The sequence below is a fragment of the Eurosta solidaginis genome, chromosome X, assembly GCF_040869045.1.
Source record: "Eurosta solidaginis isolate ZX-2024a chromosome X, ASM4086904v1, whole genome shotgun sequence".
NCBI classification, from domain to species: domain Eukaryota; kingdom Metazoa; phylum Arthropoda; class Insecta; order Diptera; family Tephritidae; genus Eurosta; species Eurosta solidaginis.
In genome coordinates, this window is record NC_090324.1 from 57,081,895 (window position 1) to 57,100,057 (window position 18,163).

The window sequence follows — 18,163 nt, forward strand, 5'->3', positions numbered from 1 at the left end:
GTCGGTATTTGTATATCCGTCGTGTTACAAATATATTCAGGTATCACCCTAATGTTAAAGCTTTGTTCCTGTTTTTGTTTTAGATGTTCGTACTTGCTAACTTGTGTATTTTTCATGTTGGTCTTGAGAGTATTCGTCAAAAGCTCTTCGCTTTTAAAGAATGTCGTGGCATCGTGTGTTGTAAGGGATTGTGTTATTAGTGTTTTTAACCTATTTACCTCTTTTCCTTTTTGCCGTAGAATTTCATGTTTTATTGTGATTAGTAAGTTTAAAAGTTTGTACCCGATCCTCTCCATGTATGTATTTACGGTGTTCGATAGTTTTGTTGGTATTTTGTGGCTATTGATGTTGTTGTTAATAGTGTAAAGAATGGTTTTGGTTGCATTGGTTATGAAACTCGGTGTAACTCTATTTCTCCTACATCTCTCCAAGAACTTTGTTGATTCTGATATTCTCGCGATTTGCTGTGTGTTGCGTTGGTATTGTTTAATATTTCTCTTGGTTTTGTTGTTGTAACCATTTTTGATGTTTTTGTAAACGTTTGTGTTGCCGTTTACCTCTCGGTGTGCTCTCCGTTTTGACATAATTAATTTGTTTATTGGCCGTTAATGAATAAATATATATATTATTCTGTTTTATGAGCTCTAGGCCTGTTTTAAATAAAACAACTCCGTTTGTTGCTTATATGTATTTAATTTCGATATTTCGATCTCAATCTGAGATCATCATCAGGACTGTAATAAAAAACAATAAAAACACACATTCAGTTACACATAAAAAACATATCCATCTCTTAAACATATTATATTTCACATAAAAACATGCTAATCTACTTAAACATAATGCATAAGCGCGACTTACATCTTCCGCTGTGATGCAAAGACTAAAAATTATGAAGAAAAGTGATTATCGGAACCAACGAAAAAATAAACAGAGAGTGTAAACATGTAGATAATCAAATGAAATACCGTAATTGTAAACAAAAATTGAGAAAAATTTACAACAATAATATGGCAAGCGGCGAAAATAATAATACTGTAGGTATGCATACAAGTAATCAGGTGTATAGTTATTGTACCAAGGCACAGAAACTACATGAGTGTGCATGTGCAGAGAATGGAGCAAATTGTTATTATTTTTGTTTTATTTTATCAAGAGTATTGATTGTGCTTTAAAATCAGGTTGCGGTAGGCGTAAGCACAATGATCCGTGTCAGCCTTAAAATTCATCCTTCTATCATTAGGGGTGTTCACTATGTGAAGCATTTCTAAAGTAAAACGCTTATGATAATTTTTCTCCTCTTCCAAAATTTTTATATTTTCGAAATCCGGGTAATGTCCGGTATCCTTACAATGAGATGATAGAGCCGTTTTGTTGTCAGAAAAATTGTTCCTTAATTTTATATTGGATTTGTGAGCGGATATCCTTGTCTTCAGTTTTGATTTTGTAGTACCCACATATACTTTCTCGCATACGTGGGACCCGTCGCCGTTGCAAGGAATCCTATAAACAACATCCGATTTTTCTTGTATTGGTATTGGGTCTTTTAATCTGCTGAACACCTTTTTTAAAGAATTTCTGTAGGTAAATGCTAGCTGAACATTATCCATATCATACATTTTTGAATGTTTGATCCTTTCTGAAAGCCCAGGGATATATGTGACGGATTTAAAGATTTTGGCATTTTGATTTTTCTCCTTATTATCTTTACCTAGACGCGAGTAATAATTATATATAAGTTTGTTCACTAATTTAATTGGAAAATCATTCTTTTCGAGGGTATCCTTTATAAGTTTAATATTTTTGGTATGGTAAATTCTATCACTAATTGAGAGAACTCGCCTCACGAAATTATTGGCCGTGTTCACTATTACTCCTCTATCATGCTGTGAGTTGAAGTTAATCAGTCTGCCGGATGCAGTAGGTTTTTTGTACCAGTCTAATGCTAATTGGTTGTTCCTCCTAATCACTAGGGTGTCCAGAAAAGGTATTTTTCCGTCCCTCTCTACTTCAATAGTGAATTTAATCGATCGGTGGTATCCGTTAAGTAGGTTAAGCAAAATATTTGTGTCCTCCGTTTTTATTATCGCGAACAAATCATCTACATATTTCGTAAGCATTCGTGGTTTGTTCGGCGCCTGCATTTCAAACCGGGATAAAAGTTCCTCCATCACAATATCCGCAATAACCGGTGACGCTGGGGATCCCATGGGCATTCCCGATCGTTGCTCGTATATCTTATCCTTATATTTGAAATACCGATTTTCCTTAATGCAAAACTTGACTACCGTCAAGAAAAGTTCTTTCGTCATGGACGTGTGCTCCTTTATCATTTCCCACTTTGCACCTATTATGTCTAGTGCTAAATCAACTGGTATGCTGGGAAATAAAGACACGACGTCGAACGACACCAAACTCTCGTCGTCATGCACATACGTATTGTGTATCTTATTTTTGAACTCAGCTGCATCTTTGATGTTGTATTTGGATGAAGAGGTCAGATTTTTCAGAATTCGTATGACAAATTTGCACAGATTATAGGACGGAGACTTGACGGACGAACAGATAGGTCTAAGTGGAATTCCTGCTTTATGGATTTTGGGCAGGCCATAGATTCGGGGGGGATAGGAAGTTTTACAATTAAGACTAACTTTTTCTTTTAAATCAATGACATTGTTGTTGTATAATTTATCCACTATATCGTTGTTTTTCCTTTGAAGCTGATTTGTAGGGTCGCGTTTTAATACTTTATACATAGAAATATCATTAACAATTTTCTGCATTTTTATGTCGTATTCAGTTCTGTCCATTAACACTGTGACATTTCCCTTATCTGCATTGAGAACTAAGATTTGTTCATTCTTTTTCAAAAATTGTTTTGTGGCTCGCAGTGTGTCTACCGTGAATTTGTCTCTAGCTGAAATTTTTGTTTTGTTAATGTGGTTCTGTAGAAGTGCCGTCAAGTTGTTCCTTTCGATTTCCTGTTTATCTTTTTCTTTAATAGTTTGAATGTGATTTTCCCCATCTGCTATCAATTTGAATAACGGGAATTCTTTAACCAACGTGGGCAGAGCATGTTTGGGACCAAGGGAAAGAAGCCACATGATATTTGTCGGTATTTGTATATCCGTCGTGTTACAAATATATTCAGGTATCACCCTAATGTTAAAGCTTTGTTCCTGTTTTTGTTTTAGATGTTCGTACTTGCTAACTTGTGTATTTTTCATGTTGGTCTTGAGAGTATTCGTCAAAAGCTCTTCGCTTTTAAAGAATGTCGTGGCATCGTGTGTTGTAAGGGATTGTGTTATTAGTGTTTTTAACCTATTTACCTCTTTTCCTTTTTGCCGTAGAATTTCATGTTTTATTGTGATTAGTAAGTTTAAAAGTTTGTACCCGATCCTCTCCATGTATGTATTTACGGTGTTCGATAGTTTTGTTGGTATTTTGTGGCTATTGATGTTGTTGTTAATAGTGTAAAGAATGGTTTTGGTTGCATTGGTTATGAAACTCGGTGTAACTCTATTTCTCCTACATCTCTCCAAGAACTTTGTTGATTCTGATATTCTCGCGATTTGCTGTGTGTTGCGTTGGTATTGTTTAATATTTCTCTTGGTTTTGTTGTTGTAACCATTTTTGATGTTTTTGTAAACGTTTGTGTTGCCGTTTACCTCTCGGTGTGCTCTCCGTTTTGACATAATTAATTTGTTTATTGGCCGTTAATGAATAAATATATATATTATTCTGTTTTATGAGCTCTAGGCCTGTTTTAAATAAAACAACTCCGTTTGTTGCTTATATGTATTTAATTTCGATATTTCGATCTCAATCTGAGATCATCATCAGGACTGTAATAAAAAACAATAAAAACACACATTCAGTTACACATAAAAAACATATCCATCTCTTAAACATATTATATTTCACATAAAAACATGCTAATCTACTTAAACATAATGCATAAGCGCGACTTACATCTTCCGCTGTGATGCAAAGACTAAAAATTATGAAGAAAAGTGATTATCGGAACCAACGAAAAAATAAACAGAGAGTGTAAACATGTAGATAATCAAATGAAATACCGTAATTGTAAACAAAAATTGAGAAAAATTTACAACAATAATATGGCAAGCGGCGAAAATAATAATACTGTAGGTATGCATACAAGTAATCAGGTGTATAGTTATTGTACCAAGGCACAGAAACTACATGAGTGTGCCTGTGCAGAGAATGGAGCAAATTGTTATTATTTTTGTTTTATTTTATCAAGAGTATTGATTGTGCTTTAAAATCAGGTTGCGGTAGGCGTAAGCACAATGATCCGTGTCAGCCTTAAAATTCATCCTTCTATCATTAGGGGTGTTCACTATGTGAAGCATTTCTAAAGTAAAACGCTTATGATAATTTTTCTCCTCTTCCAAAATTTTTATATTTTCGAAATCCGGGTAATGTCCGGTATCCTTACAATGAGATGATAGAGCCGTTTTGTTGTCAGAAAAATTGTTCCTTAATTTTATATTGGATTTGTGAGCGGATATCCTTGTCTTCAGTTTTGATTTTGTAGTACCCACATATACTTTCTCGCATACGTGGGACCCGTCGCCGTTGCAAGGAATCCTATAAACAACATCCGATTTTTCTTGTATTGGTATTGGGTCTTTTAATCTGCTGAACACCTTTTTTAAAGAATTTCTGTAGGTAAATGCTAGCTGAACATTATCCATATCATACATTTTTGAATGTTTGATCCTTTCTGAAAGCCCAGGGATATATGTGACGGATTTAAAGATTTTGGCATTTTGATTTTTCTCCTTATTATCTTTACCTAGACGCGAGTAATAATTATATATAAGTTTGTTCACTAATTTAATTGGAAAATCATTCTTTTCGAGGGTATCCTTTATAAGTTTAATATTTTTGGTATGGTAAATTCTATCACTAATTGAGAGAACTCGCCTCACGAAATTATTGGCCGTGTTCACTATTACTCCTCTATCATGCTGTGAGTTGAAGTTAATCAGTCTGCCGGATGCAGTAGGTTTTTTGTACCAGTCTAATGCTAATTGGTTGTTCCTCCTAATCACTAGGGTGTCCAGAAAAGGTATTTTTCCGTCCCTCTCTACTTCAATAGTGAATTTAATCGATCGGTGGTATCCGTTAAGTAGGTTAAGCAAAATATTTGTGTCCTCCGTTTTTATTATCGCGAACAAATCATCTACATATTTCGTAAGCATTCGTGGTTTGTTCGGCGCCTGCATTTCAAACCGGGATAAAAGTTCCTCCATCACAATATCCGCAATAACCGGTGACGCTGGGGATCCCATGGGCATTCCCGATCGTTGCTCGTATATCTTATCCTTATATTTGAAATACCGATTTTCCTTAATGCAAAACTTGACTACCGTCAAGAAAAGTTCTTTCGTCATGGACGTGTGCTCCTTTATCATTTCCCACTTTGCACCTATTATGTCTAGTGCTAAATCAACTGGTATGCTGGGAAATAAAGACACGACGTCGAACGACACCAAACTCTCGTCGTCATGCACATACGTATTGTGTATCTTATTTTTGAACTCAGCTGCATCTTTGATGTTGTATTTGGATGAAGAGGTCAGATTTTTCAGAATTCGTATGACAAATTTGCACAGATTATAGGACGGAGACTTGACGGACGAACAGATAGGTCTAAGTGGAATTCCTGCTTTATGGATTTTGGGCAGGCCATAGATTCGGGGGGGATAGGAAGTTTTACAATTAAGACTAACTTTTTCTTTTAAATCAATGACATTGTTGTTGTATAATTTATCCACTATATCGTTGTTTTTCCTTTGAAGCTGATTTGTAGGGTCGCGTTTTAATACTTTATACATAGAAATATCATTAACAATTTTCTGCATTTTTATGTCGTATTCAGTTCTGTCCATTAACACTGTGACATTTCCCTTATCTGCATTGAGAACTAAGATTTGTTCATTCTTTTTCAAAAATTGTTTTGTGGCTCGCAGTGTGTCTACCGTGAATTTGTCTCTAGCTGAAATTTTTGTTTTGTTAATGTGGTTCTGTAGAAGTGCCGTCAAGTTGTTCCTTTCGATTTCCTGTTTATCTTTTTCTTTAATAGTTTGAATGTGATTTTCCCCATCTGCTATCAATTTGAATAACGGGAATTCTTTAACCAACGTGGGCAGAGCATGTTTGGGACCAAGGGAAAGAAGCCACATGATATTTGTCGGTATTTGTATATCCGTCGTGTTACAAATATATTCAGGTATCACCCTAATGTTAAAGCTTTGTTCCTGTTTTTGTTTTAGATGTTCGTACTTGCTAACTTGTGTATTTTTCATGTTGGTCTTGAGAGTATTCGTCAAAAGCTCTTCGCTTTTAAAGAATGTCGTGGCATCGTGTGTTGTAAGGGATTGTGTTATTAGTGTTTTTAACCTATTTACCTCTTTTCCTTTTTGCCGTAGAATTTCATGTTTTATTGTGATTAGTAAGTTTAAAAGTTTGTACCCGATCCTCTCCATGTATGTATTTACGGTGTTCGATAGTTTTGTTGGTATTTTGTGGCTATTGATGTTGTTGTTAATAGTGTAAAGAATGGTTTTGGTTGCATTGGTTATGAAACTCGGTGTAACTCTATTTCTCCTACATCTCTCCAAGAACTTTGTTGATTCTGATATTCTCGCGATTTGCTGTGTGTTGCGTTGGTATTGTTTAATATTTCTCTTGGTTTTGTTGTTGTAACCATTTTTGATGTTTTTGTAAACGTTTGTGTTGCCGTTTACCTCTCGGTGTGCTCTCCGTTTTGACATAATTAATTTGTTTATTGGCCGTTAATGAATAAATATATATATTATTCTGTTTTATGAGCTCTAGGCCTGTTTTAAATAAAACAACTCCGTTTGTTGCTTATATGTATTTAATTTCGATATTTCGATCTCAATCTGAGATCATCATCAGGACTGTAATAAAAAACAATAAAAACACACATTCAGTTACACATAAAAAACATATCCATCTCTTAAACATATTATATTTCACATAAAAACATGCTAATCTACTTAAACATAATGCATAAGCGCGACTTACATCTTCCGCTGTGATGCAAAGACTAAAAATTATGAAGAAAAGTGATTATCGGAACCAACGAAAAAATAAACAGAGAGTGTAAACATGTAGATAATCAAATGAAATACCGTAATTGTAAACAAAAATTGAGAAAAATTTACAACAATAATATGGCAAGCGGCGAAAATAATAATACTGTAGGTATGCATACAAGTAATCAGGTGTATAGTTATTGTACCAAGGCACAGAAACTACATGAGTGTGCATGTGCAGAGAATGGAGCAAATTGTTATTATTTTTGTTTTATTTTATCAAGAGTATTGATTGTGCTTTAAAATCAGGTTGCGGTAGGCGTAAGCACAATGATCCGTGTCAGCCTTAAAATTCATCCTTCTATCATTAGGGGTGTTCACTATGTGAAGCATTTCTAAAGTAAAACGCTTATGATAATTTTTCTCCTCTTCCAAAATTTTTATATTTTCGAAATCCGGGTAATGTCCGGTATCCTTACAATGAGATGATAGAGCCGTTTTGTTGTCAGAAAAATTGTTCCTTAATTTTATATTGGATTTGTGAGCGGATATCCTTGTCTTCAGTTTTGATTTTGTAGTACCCACATATACTTTCTCGCATACGTGGGACCCGTCGCCGTTGCAAGGAATCCTATAAACAACATCCGATTTTTCTTGTATTGGTATTGGGTCTTTTAATCTGCTGAACACCTTTTTTAAAGAATTTCTGTAGGTAAATGCTAGCTGAACATTATCCATATCATACATTTTTGAATGTTTGATCCTTTCTGAAAGCCCAGGGATATATGTGACGGATTTAAAGATTTTGGCATTTTGATTTTTCTCCTTATTATCTTTACCTAGACGCGAGTAATAATTATATATAAGTTTGTTCACTAATTTAATTGGAAAATCATTCTTTTCGAGGGTATCCTTTATAAGTTTAATATTTTTGGTATGGTAAATTCTATCACTAATTGAGAGAACTCGCCTCACGAAATTATTGGCCGTGTTCACTATTACTCCTCTATCATGCTGTGAGTTGAAGTTAATCAGTCTGCCGGATGCAGTAGGTTTTTTGTACCAGTCTAATGCTAATTGGTTGTTCCTCCTAATCACTAGGGTGTCCAGAAAAGGTATTTTTCCGTCCCTCTCTACTTCAATAGTGAATTTAATCGATCGGTGGTATCCGTTAAGTAGGTTAAGCAAAATATTTGTGTCCTCCGTTTTTATTATCGCGAACAAATCATCTACATATTTCGTAAGCATTCGTGGTTTGTTCGGCGCCTGCATTTCAAACCGGGATAAAAGTTCCTCCATCACAATATCCGCAATAACCGGTGACGCTGGGGATCCCATGGGCATTCCCGATCGTTGCTCGTATATCTTATCCTTATATTTGAAATACCGATTTTCCTTAATGCAAAACTTGACTACCGTCAAGAAAAGTTCTTTCGTCATGGACGTGTGCTCCTTTATCATTTCCCACTTTGCACCTATTATGTCTAGTGCTAAATCAACTGGTATGCTGGGAAATAAAGACACGACGTCGAACGACACCAAACTCTCGTCGTCATGCACATACGTATTGTGTATCTTATTTTTGAACTCAGCTGCATCTTTGATGTTGTATTTGGATGAAGAGGTCAGATTTTTCAGAATTCGTATGACAAATTTGCACAGATTATAGGACGGAGACTTGACGGACGAACAGATAGGTCTAAGTGGAATTCCTGCTTTATGGATTTTGGGCAGGCCATAGATTCGGGGGGGATAGGAAGTTTTACAATTAAGACTAACTTTTTCTTTTAAATCAATGACATTGTTGTTGTATAATTTATCCACTATATCGTTGTTTTTCCTTTGAAGCTGATTTGTAGGGTCGCGTTTTAATACTTTATACATAGAAATATCATTAACAATTTTCTGCATTTTTATGTCGTATTCAGTTCTGTCCATTAACACTGTGACATTTCCCTTATCTGCATTGAGAACTAAGATTTGTTCATTCTTTTTCAAAAATTGTTTTGTGGCTCGCAGTGTGTCTACCGTGAATTTGTCTCTAGCTGAAATTTTTGTTTTGTTAATGTGGTTCTGTAGAAGTGCCGTCAAGTTGTTCCTTTCGATTTCCTGTTTATCTTTTTCTTTAATAGTTTGAATGTGATTTTCCCCATCTGCTATCAATTTGAATAACGGGAATTCTTTAACCAACGTGGGCAGAGCATGTTTGGGACCAAGGGAAAGAAGCCACATGATATTTGTCGGTATTTGTATATCCGTCGTGTTACAAATATATTCAGGTATCACCCTAATGTTAAAGCTTTGTTCCTGTTTTTGTTTTAGATGTTCGTACTTGCTAACTTGTGTATTTTTCATGTTGGTCTTGAGAGTATTCGTCAAAAGCTCTTCGCTTTTAAAGAATGTCGTGGCATCGTGTGTTGTAAGGGATTGTGTTATTAGTGTTTTTAACCTATTTACCTCTTTTCCTTTTTGCCGTAGAATTTCATGTTTTATTGTGATTAGTAAGTTTAAAAGTTTGTACCCGATCCTCTCCATGTATGTATTTACGGTGTTCGATAGTTTTGTTGGTATTTTGTGGCTATTGATGTTGTTGTTAATAGTGTAAAGAATGGTTTTGGTTGCATTGGTTATGAAACTCGGTGTAACTCTATTTCTCCTACATCTCTCCAAGAACTTTGTTGATTCTGATATTCTCGCGATTTGCTGTGTGTTGCGTTGGTATTGTTTAATATTTCTCTTGGTTTTGTTGTTGTAACCATTTTTGATGTTTTTGTAAACGTTTGTGTTGCCGTTTACCTCTCGGTGTGCTCTCCGTTTTGACATAATTAATTTGTTTATTGGCCGTTAATGAATAAATATATATATTATTCTGTTTTATGAGCTCTAGGCCTGTTTTAAATAAAACAACTCCGTTTGTTGCTTATATGTATTTAATTTCGATATTTCGATCTCAATCTGAGATCATCATCAGGACTGTAATAAAAAACAATAAAAACACACATTCAGTTACACATAAAAAACATATCCATCTCTTAAACATATTATATTTCACATAAAAACATGCTAATCTACTTAAACATAATGCATAAGCGCGACTTACATCTTCCGCTGTGATGCAAAGACTAAAAATTATGAAGAAAAGTGATTATCGGAACCAACGAAAAAATAAACAGAGAGTGTAAACATGTAGATAATCAAATGAAATACCGTAATTGTAAACAAAAATTGAGAAAAATTTACAACAATAATATGGCAAGCGGCGAAAATAATAATACTGTAGGTATGCATACAAGTAATCAGGTGTATAGTTATTGTACCAAGGCACAGAAACTACATGAGTGTGCATGTGCAGAGAATGGAGCAAATTGTTATTATTTTTGTTTTATTTTATCAAGAGTATTGATTGTGCTTTAAAATCAGGTTGCGGTAGGCGTAAGCACAATGATCCGTGTCAGCCTTAAAATTCATCCTTCTATCATTAGGGGTGTTCACTATGTGAAGCATTTCTAAAGTAAAACGCTTATGATAATTTTTCTCCTCTTCCAAAATTTTTATATTTTCGAAATCCGGGTAATGTCCGGTATCCTTACAATGAGATGATAGAGCCGTTTTGTTGTCAGAAAAATTGTTCCTTAATTTTATATTGGATTTGTGAGCGGATATCCTTGTCTTCAGTTTTGATTTTGTAGTACCCACATATACTTTCTCGCATACGTGGGACCCGTCGCCGTTGCAAGGAATCCTATAAACAACATCCGATTTTTCTTGTATTGGTATTGGGTCTTTTAATCTGCTGAACACCTTTTTTAAAGAATTTCTGTAGGTAAATGCTAGCTGAACATTATCCATATCATACATTTTTGAATGTTTGATCCTTTCTGAAAGCCCAGGGATATATGTGACGGATTTAAAGATTTTGGCATTTTGATTTTTCTCCTTATTATCTTTACCTAGACGCGAGTAATAATTATATATAAGTTTGTTCACTAATTTAATTGGAAAATCATTCTTTTCGAGGGTATCCTTTATAAGTTTAATATTTTTGGTATGGTAAATTCTATCACTAATTGAGAGAACTCGCCTCACGAAATTATTGGCCGTGTTCACTATTACTCCTCTATCATGCTGTGAGTTGAAGTTAATCAGTCTGCCGGATGCAGTAGGTTTTTTGTACCAGTCTAATGCTAATTGGTTGTTCCTCCTAATCACTAGGGTGTCCAGAAAAGGTATTTTTCCGTCCCTCTCTACTTCAATAGTGAATTTAATCGATCGGTGGTATCCGTTAAGTAGGTTAAGCAAAATATTTGTGTCCTCCGTTTTTATTATCGCGAACAAATCATCTACATATTTCGTAAGCATTCGTGGTTTGTTCGGCGCCTGCATTTCAAACCGGGATAAAAGTTCCTCCATCACAATATCCGCAATAACCGGTGACGCTGGGGATCCCATGGGCATTCCCGATCGTTGCTCGTATATCTTATCCTTATATTTGAAATACCGATTTTCCTTAATGCAAAACTTGACTACCGTCAAGAAAAGTTCTTTCGTCATGGACGTGTGCTCCTTTATCATTTCCCACTTTGCACCTATTATGTCTAGTGCTAAATCAACTGGTATGCTGGGAAATAAAGACACGACGTCGAACGACACCAAACTCTCGTCGTCATGCACATACGTATTGTGTATCTTATTTTTGAACTCAGCTGCATCTTTGATGTTGTATTTGGATGAAGAGGTCAGATTTTTCAGAATTCGTATGACAAATTTGCACAGATTATAGGACGGAGACTTGACGGACGAACAGATAGGTCTAAGTGGAATTCCTGCTTTATGGATTTTGGGCAGGCCATAGATTCGGGGGGGATAGGAAGTTTTACAATTAAGACTAACTTTTTCTTTTAAATCAATGACATTGTTGTTGTATAATTTATCCACTATATCGTTGTTTTTCCTTTGAAGCTGATTTGTAGGGTCGCGTTTTAATACTTTATACATAGAAATATCATTAACAATTTTCTGCATTTTTATGTCGTATTCAGTTCTGTCCATTAACACTGTGACATTTCCCTTATCTGCATTGAGAACTAAGATTTGTTCATTCTTTTTCAAAAATTGTTTTGTGGCTCGCAGTGTGTCTACCGTGAATTTGTCTCTAGCTGAAATTTTTGTTTTGTTAATGTGGTTCTGTAGAAGTGCCGTCAAGTTGTTCCTTTCGATTTCCTGTTTATCTTTTTCTTTAATAGTTTGAATGTGATTTTCCCCATCTGCTATCAATTTGAATAACGGGAATTCTTTAACCAACGTGGGCAGAGCATGTTTGGGACCAAGGGAAAGAAGCCACATGATATTTGTCGGTATTTGTATATCCGTCGTGTTACAAATATATTCAGGTATCACCCTAATGTTAAAGCTTTGTTCCTGTTTTTGTTTTAGATGTTCGTACTTGCTAACTTGTGTATTTTTCATGTTGGTCTTGAGAGTATTCGTCAAAAGCTCTTCGCTTTTAAAGAATGTCGTGGCATCGTGTGTTGTAAGGGATTGTGTTATTAGTGTTTTTAACCTATTTACCTCTTTTCCTTTTTGCCGTAGAATTTCATGTTTTATTGTGATTAGTAAGTTTAAAAGTTTGTACCCGATCCTCTCCATGTATGTATTTACGGTGTTCGATAGTTTTGTTGGTATTTTGTGGCTATTGATGTTGTTGTTAATAGTGTAAAGAATGGTTTTGGTTGCATTGGTTATGAAACTCGGTGTAACTCTATTTCTCCTACATCTCTCCAAGAACTTTGTTGATTCTGATATTCTCGCGATTTGCTGTGTGTTGCGTTGGTATTGTTTAATATTTCTCTTGGTTTTGTTGTTGTAACCATTTTTGATGTTTTTGTAAACGTTTGTGTTAATGATATTTCTATGTATAAAGTATTAAAACGCGACCCTACAAATCAGCTTCAAAGGAAAAACAACGATATAGTGGATAAATTATACAACAACAATGTCATTGATTTAAAAGAAAAAGTTAGTCTTAATTGTAAAACTTCCTATCCCCCCCGAATCTATGGCCTGCCCAAAATCCATAAAGCAGGAATTCCACTTAGACCTATCTGTTCGTCCGTCAAGTCTCCGTCCTATAATCTGTGCAAATTTGTCATACGAATTCTGAAAAATCTGACCTCTTCATCCAAATACAACATCAAAGATGCAGCTGAGTTCAAAAATAAGATACACAATACGTATGTGCATGACGACGAGAGTTTGGTGTCGTTCGACGTCGTGTCTTTATTTCCCAGCATACCAGTTGATTTAGCACTAGACATAATAGGTGCAAAGTGGGAAATGATAAAGGAGCACACGTCCATGACGAAAGAACTTTTCTTGACGGTAGTCAAGTTTTGCATTAAGGAAAATCGGTATTTCAAATATAAGGATAAGATATACGAGCAACGATCGGGAATGCCCATGGGATCCCCAGCGTCACCGGTTATTGCGGATATTGTGATGGAGGAACTTTTATCCCGGTTTGAAATGCAGGCGCCGAACAAACCACGAATGCTTACGAAATATGTAGATGATTTGTTCGCGATAATAAAAACGGAGGACACAAATATTTTGCTTAACCTACTTAACGGATACCACCGATCGATTAAATTCACTATTGAAGTAGAGAGGGACGGAAAAATACCTTTTCTGGACACCCTAGTGATTAGGAGGAACAACCAATTAGCATTAGACTGGTACAAAAAACCTACTGCATCCGGCAGACTGATTAACTTCAACTCACAGCATGATAGAGGAGTAATAGTGAACACGGCCAATAATTTCGTGAGGCGAGTTCTCTCAATTAGTGATAGAATTTACCATACCAAAAATATTAAACTTATAAAGGATACCCTCGAAAAGAATGATTTTCCAATTAAATTAGTGAACAAACTTATATATAATTATTACTCGCGTCTAGGTAAAGATAATAAGGAGAAAAATCAAAATGCCAAAATCTTTAAATCCGTCACATATATCCCTGGGCTTTCAGAAAGGATCAAACATTCAAAAATGTATGATATGGATAATGTTCAGCTAGCATTTACCTACAGAAATTCTTTAAAAAAGGTGTTCAGCAGATTAAAAGACCCAATACCAATACAAGAAAAATCGGATGTTGTTTATAGGATTCCTTGCAACGGCGACGGGTCCCACGTATGCGAGAAAGTATATGTGGGTACTACAAAATCAAAACTGAAGACAAGGATATCCGCTCACAAATCCAATATAAAATTAAGGAACAATTTTTCTGACAACAAAACGGCTCTATCATCTCATTGTAAGGATACCGGACATTACCCGGATTTCGAAAATATAAAAATTTTGGAAGAGGAGAAAAATTATCATAAGCGTTTTACTTTAGAAATGCTTCACATAGTGAACACCCCTAATGATAGAAGGATGAATTTTAAGGCTGACACGGATCATTGTGCTTACGCCTACCGCAACCTGATTTTAAAGCACAATCAATACTCTTGATAAAATAAAACAAAAATAATAACAATTTGCTCCATTCTCTGCACAGGCACACTCATGTAGTTTCTGTGCCTTGGTACAATAACTATACACCTGATTACTTGTATGCATACCTACAGTATTATTATTTTCGCCGCTTGCCATATTATTGTTGTAAATTTTTCTCAATTTTTGTTTACAATTACGGTATTTCATTTGATTATCTACATGTTTACACTCTCTGTTTATTTTTTCGTTGGTTCCGATAATCACTTTTCTTCATAATTTTTAGTCTTTGCATCACAGCGGAAGATGTAAGTCGCGCTTATGCATTATGTTTAAGTAGATTAGCATGTTTTTATGTGAAATATAATATGTTTAAGAGATGGATATGTTTTTTATGTGTAACTGAATGTGTGTTTTTATTGTTTTTTATTACAGTCCTGATGATGATCTCAGATTGAGATCGAAATATCGAAATTAAATACATATAAGCAACAAACGGAGTTGTTTTATTTAAAACAGGCCTAGAGCTCATAAAACAGAATAATATATATATTTATTCATTAACGGCCAATAAACAAATTAATTATGTCAAAACGGAGAGCACACCGAGAGGTAAACGGCAACACAAACGTTTACAAAAACATCAAAAATGGTTACAACAACAAAACCAAGAGAAATATTAAACAATACCAACGCAACACACAGCAAATCGCGAGAATATCAGAATCAACAAAGTTCTTGGAGAGATGTAGGAGAAATAGAGTTACACCGAGTTTCATAACCAATGCAACCAAAACCATTCTTTACACTATTAACAACAACATCAATAGCCACAAAATACCAACAAAACTATCGAACACCGTAAATACATACATGGAGAGGATCGGGTACAAACTTTTAAACTTACTAATCACAATAAAACATGAAATTCTACGGCAAAAAGGAAAAGAGGTAAATAGGTTAAAAACACTAATAACACAATCCCTTACAACACACGATGCCACGACATTCTTTAAAAGCGAAGAGCTTTTGACGAATACTCTCAAGACCAACATGAAAAATACACAAGTTAGCAAGTACGAACATCTAAAACAAAAACAGGAACAAAGCTTTAACATTAGGGTGATACCTGAATATATTTGTAACACGACGGATATACAAATACCGACAAATATCATGTGGCTTCTTTCCCTTGGTCCCAAACATGCTCTGCCCACGTTGGTTAAAGAATTCCCGTTATTCAAATTGATAGCAGATGGGGAAAATCACATTCAAACTATTAAAGAAAAAGATAAACAGGAAATCGAAAGGAACAACTTGACGGCACTTCTACAGAACCACATTAACAAAACAAAAATTTCAGCTAGAGACAAATTCACGGTAGACACACTGCGAGCCACAAAACAATTTTTGAAAAAGAATGAACAAATCTTAGTTCTCAATGCAGATAAGGGAAATGTCACAGTGTTAATGGACAGAACTGAATACGACATAAAAATGCAGAAAATTGTTAATGATATTTCTATGTATAAAGTATTAAAACGCGACCCTACAAATCAGCTTCAAAGGAAAAACAACGATATAGTGGATAAATTATACAACAACAATGTCATTGATTTAAAAGAAAAAGTTAGTCTTAATTGTAAAACTTCCTATCCCCCCCGAATCTATGGCCTGCCCAAAATCCATAAAGCAGGAATTCCACTTAGACCTATCTGTTCGTCCGTCAAGTCTCCGTCCTATAATCTGTGCAAATTTGTCATACGAATTCTGAAAAATCTGACCTCTTCATCCAAATACAACATCAAAGATGCAGCTGAGTTCAAAAATAAGATACACAATACGTATGTGCATGACGACGAGAGTTTGGTGTCGTTCGACGTCGTGTCTTTATTTCCCAGCATACCAGTTGATTTAGCACTAGACATAATAGGTGCAAAGTGGGAAATGATAAAGGAGCACACGTCCATGACGAAAGAACTTTTCTTGACGGTAGTCAAGTTTTGCATTAAGGAAAATCGGTATTTCAAATATAAGGATAAGATATACGAGCAACGATCGGGAATGCCCATGGGATCCCCAGCGTCACCGGTTATTGCGGATATTGTGATGGAGGAACTTTTATCCCGGTTTGAAATGCAGGCGCCGAACAAACCACGAATGCTTACGAAATATGTAGATGATTTGTTCGCGATAATAAAAACGGAGGACACAAATATTTTGCTTAACCTACTTAACGGATACCACCGATCGATTAAATTCACTATTGAAGTAGAGAGGGACGGAAAAATACCTTTTCTGGACACCCTAGTGATTAGGAGGAACAACCAATTAGCATTAGACTGGTACAAAAAACCTACTGCATCCGGCAGACTGATTAACTTCAACTCACAGCATGATAGAGGAGTAATAGTGAACACGGCCAATAATTTCGTGAGGCGAGTTCTCTCAATTAGTGATAGAATTTACCATACCAAAAATATTAAACTTATAAAGGATACCCTCGAAAAGAATGATTTTCCAATTAAATTAGTGAACAAACTTATATATAATTATTACTCGCGTCTAGGTAAAGATAATAAGGAGAAAAATCAAAATGCCAAAATCTTTAAATCCGTCACATATATCCCTGGGCTTTCAGAAAGGATCAAACATTCAAAAATGTATGATATGGATAATGTTCAGCTAGCATTTACCTACAGAAATTCTTTAAAAAAGGTGTTCAGCAGATTAAAAGACCCAATACCAATACAAGAAAAATCGGATGTTGTTTATAGGATTCCTTGCAACGGCGACGGGTCCCACGTATGCGAGAAAGTATATGTGGGTACTACAAAATCAAAACTGAAGACAAGGATATCCGCTCACAAATCCAATATAAAATTAAGGAACAATTTTTCTGACAACAAAACGGCTCTATCATCTCATTGTAAGGATACCGGACATTACCCGGATTTCGAAAATATAAAAATTTTGGAAGAGGAGAAAAATTATCATAAGCGTTTTACTTTAGAAATGCTTCACATAGTGAACACCCCTAATGATAGAAGGATGAATTTTAAGGCTGACACGGATCATTGTGCTTACGCCTACCGCAACCTGATTTTAAAGCACAATCAATACTCTTGATAAAATAAAACAAAAATAATAACAATTTGCTCCATTCTCTGCACATGCACACTCATGTAGTTTCTGTGCCTTGGTACAATAACTATACACCTGATTACTTGTATGCATACCTACAGTATTATTATTTTCGCCGCTTGCCATATTATTGTTGTAAATTTTTCTCAATTTTTGTTTACAATTACGGTATTTCATTTGATTATCTACATGTTTACACTCTCTGTTTATTTTTTCGTTGGTTCCGATAATCACTTTTCTTCATAATTTTTAGTCTTTGCATCACAGCGGAAGATGTAAGTCGCGCTTATGCATTATGTTTAAGTAGATTAGCATGTTTTTATGTGAAATATAATATGTTTAAGAGATGGATATGTTTTTTATGTGTAACTGAATGTGTGTTTTTATTGTTTTTTATTACAGTCCTGATGATGATCTCAGATTGAGAT